The 4,092-nt window shown below is 32.3% G+C and overlaps 1 long non-coding RNA gene across 1 annotated transcript; it reads left to right on the top strand.

The window, feature by feature from the left end:
* The first annotated feature begins 1,544 nt into the window (after positions 1–1,544).
* On the top strand, positions 1,545–2,183 carry LOC149189880 (uncharacterized). Its single transcript, XR_016256439.1, has 2 exons — positions 1,545–1,653; positions 1,826–2,183. It is a non-coding gene; the product is annotated as an uncharacterized LOC149189880 (long non-coding RNA).
* The last annotated feature ends 1,909 nt before the right edge of the window (positions 2,184–4,092 follow it).

A 4,092-nucleotide genomic window follows, 5' to 3' on the forward strand; every position in this document is an offset into this window, starting at 1 on the left:
CCCTAGTCTTATCTCACCATACCTCTGCTAGGAGAGATTCTATTGGCCTTCAATTGGTGGCTCAACTTTCATGGCACGCTAGTAAGCAAGCAAGTTTTCCCTAAAGTTGTGGATCCATAAGGCAATCCTTCATCAATTAATCAATGCAGCTAGCTATAGTTTGCCCACAACATGCAACAGGCTACCCCTAGTCTTATCTCACCATACCCTTGCTAGGAGATTCTATTGGCCTTCAACTGGTGGCTCAAATTTCATGGCACGCTAGTAAGCAAGCAAGTTTTCCCTAAAGTTGTGGATCCATAAGGCAATCCTTCATTAATTAATCAATTTTAAATAATTATTTTTTAACAATTTATTCAACACATTAGCAAACCATGTTTCTCCACACATTATTGTAATAATATTACAAGAACAAAGTCAAAGTGAGAGATTCCATTGCTCTCCAAGAGTGTTGAGGTTTGATATAAATCATTGATTGTTTTACAAACCATGGATGTAGTACTATTTCTGTAGGACAAGATATCAATTATATTTCATTTGATAAAGAAACAATAAGTGACTTACAAACCGCAAATAAATAAGTACTTCCTGCAATTTATGGAAATTGTCAACCAAACATAAACGGGAATTACAGTATGCTTGGTTTTCTATCATTCAGTGCATCACCTTTTTGCAGAACAAAGGGTTGGCCTTCAATAGGTTTAGCATTGTATCGATAAATTCCCCATCCTCTCTTGGATCAAGAAAAAAATCGAAAAAAATGTCATTAACATCAAACACCAATAATGAAGAACATTGTGTTGAGACATCTTGTGTGATGGAAACTCCCGGGACCGCAAATTCTTGTTCATCCTCAGCGTATGCATCATCTATTGGTAGTTTAGGTACCAAGATAGAGTATGACCCTGTTTCAGGGGAGATAAGAAGGATAGATGCAGGAAAACAATTCTTAAATAGGCTAAAGGACTCATGCCTTCAACGATTTAGAGATCATCTTCACCTCACATTCTCCAAGATTCCACTTCACCTAAAAAAGATGGTGGTACAAGACATAGAGAATGAATTTGGTACTGGTTGGTCGGTTAAGAAGATAAAATTGCAAATGTTGCTCAACTGTAAGAGGTTTCGTTGCAACGAAACAAGAAAAATGAAAAAAGTTCCTCAAGATCAAAGACTGAAACAAAGACCATTTGACATACCTTTTAAAGTATGGAAAGAACTTGTAAAATCATATGAGAAGTTGGATGCACAAAGAAAGGTCGGCGATGAAAGCATTCAGGTATTGAATTTTTCATTAAACATTATTTAGAATGTATTAATACTTATAAGTATCTTAGACGTGTATTTGTGTGAAAATAAATTGAATTGGTTTATGTTTAAGGACAAGGCATCCAAGGCGAGGTTAACCAAGACAAAAGTCACTCATCGTAGTGGCCAGAAAGGTTTAAAAGCACTTATAACAACCTTTGTAAGTATATTAAACATGTGATTTTTTTAAATAGAATTTGTACTAGAAGAAAGTCATTGTTATCTAATTTCTCTCTATTTACTGATTGACATGAACTAAAATATGGAAGACCTCCAAATCATTTGGAAAAGGAGGTGCTGCAGCAAAAGAGATGGGTTGAATTTGTTGTTTGGATGGACTCTATGGTATGTAATCTTAGTTGGATTTCCAATATACTTTTGAACCGTATTTTCATTTTATTTTTTAGTACTATTAGATATTATATCTTACCTCATTTTATGGTTAGAATTGTATAACAAAAACATGTGTTATGTTATGTAATTAATACTAACATGTAATATTGATTTTTTTTGCCAGAATGCTATAGGTAATGATTGCCAAGACGATGATCACGATGATGATCCAAACTATGCTCAACATATATCAGGAGATGATGAGGATGAGGATGATGGTGGTGAAGGAGGAGATGATGATGATAGTTGTGGTGTTGGTGATGATGTGGATGAGACTAATGAGGATGGTCAATATGATCATGGGGATGATCTTGGTGGTGGTAGCTAGGCATGCACATGCATTGTTTTTGATGAAGAAATTATTGTGTAGAATGACATTGTTATGTTTAGATGGGTGTTGTGAATTTACCCTATATCAATGAAACATTTTGATTTGGTAATCATACAATGAGTTTGATTTGATTAAAGATGATGATGATATTATCATTATTATATTTTTATTTGATTTATATATTGGAAAGTATCATCATTATTTTGATAGAGAATTATAATGTATGGTGATATTACCATCTTTGGATGTATGTTGTTAATTTATCGTAGAATAATGATATTCATGAAATATTTTGATCTGTTAACCATATTTCAATTTTAGTTGTTTTGATTAAAAATAACATTGATCTTATTAGTATTATGTTGCTATTTTATACATATGTGTTGGAAATTGTCAATGAATCATTGTATATGATGACATTGTTATTTTTTTGGATGGATGTTGTCAATTTCCCTTAAATTTCTCTACAAATGATTGTGAATTGTGATATCTTCTTTAATGATATTTAGAAACTATGATATATTTCACTATGCAATTGAAATTAGTAAAATGAATCTATAAAGGGGGTCATATATGTAAAGAAAAATATACTCTACATAAGAAGTCAAATGCGGATGTAACCATGGATGCAAAATTGAAAGTAAAGTTGGATATTAAACTAGGAATTAATACAAAATGCAAACAATGACACACAAAGTGTTATAAACTAGAAGTGAAAATTTGTTTTTCTTCCTTCCTGAAAAAAAACTAGAAGTGAAAAATTGTGCAATAGTTGACACAAAGAATGGAACAAAACATGGCATACAAAAGGATATCAAAATGGGAAAAAACAAGGACACATAAATAGACACCAAATTAGATGCAAAAAAATACAGACAACTAGATGTAAAATAAGATGCAAAGTTGAGTGCTAAAAATAAGCAAAAAAAGTTACAAATTAAGATGCCAAATGATGATGCAAATAATGGTGTAAATTTGGGATGCAAACTTGGGTGCAAAAAAAGGAAAAAAAAAAAATGGATGTAAGAAAAGACATAAAACAAGATGCAAAATGGGGCTGAAAAATGGTGAAACCAAGGATGCCATATTGGATGTAAAAAATGATGCATAATTAGATGCAAATTTAGGCTCAAACTTAGACACAAAATTATATGCAAATGTGGACACAAAATGAGGCAGAAAAATATGCAAATTTGGATGGTGAAAACAATGTAAAACTAGACACCAAAAAAATGCAAAATTGGATGAAAAAGTGGGCATAAATAATGGTGCAACATTGGACACATAAGTAGACAAAAAAATGGTGCAAAAATGGGCATAAAAATAGCTCAAAATTGGATGCAAAACTTGGTGCAAAAACAAATACAAAAGTAGATGTAAAAAATGGCTCTAAATTGAATGTACCATTAGACACAAAATAAGATGCAAAGGTGGACACAACACATGACTCAACATAAGATGCAAATATAAATGCAAATTTGGATGCTCAAAATGATGTACCATTGGATGCAAGAAATGGTGTTAAAAACGATGAAAAATTGGATGCAACAAATGACGCAAAATATTGTGAAAAATGGGACGAGAAAAATGGAGACAAATCAAATGTAAAAGTGGACGTAAAAAATGGTCCAAAAAAAGATGCAAAAATGGGCAGAAAAATGGATGCAAAATTTGGTGCTAAATCAAATTCAACACATGGTGCAAAGATAGGCACCAAAGCTGGTGCAAAAATAGGTACAAAATTAGAAGCAAAAACTAGTGTAAGACTAGATGCAAAACCTGGCGTAAGACTATATGCAAAAACTGACACAAAATGGATGTAGAAAAAGACGTTAAATTGGATGCAAAATACGATGTAAACTTGATGCAAATGATGGTGCAAAAATGGAAGCAAAGAATGACACAAAATAGGAAGTGAAAGACGATGAAAATTAGGTGCAAAAAATGACACAAAACTACAAGAAAAACCTGTCATAAAATAAGACGCATATCTTGGTTCAAAATTTGACGCAAAAAATGATGCATAGTTTGGTGTAAAAAATGATGCAAAATCTAGCGTG

This window comes from Pinus tabuliformis, chromosome 3_1 (assembly GCF_031772625.1).
Source record: "Pinus tabuliformis cultivar Carrire ecotype Pingquan chromosome 3_1, CPIR1, whole genome shotgun sequence".
Lineage (NCBI taxonomy): Eukaryota > Viridiplantae > Streptophyta > Pinopsida > Pinales > Pinaceae > Pinus > Pinus tabuliformis.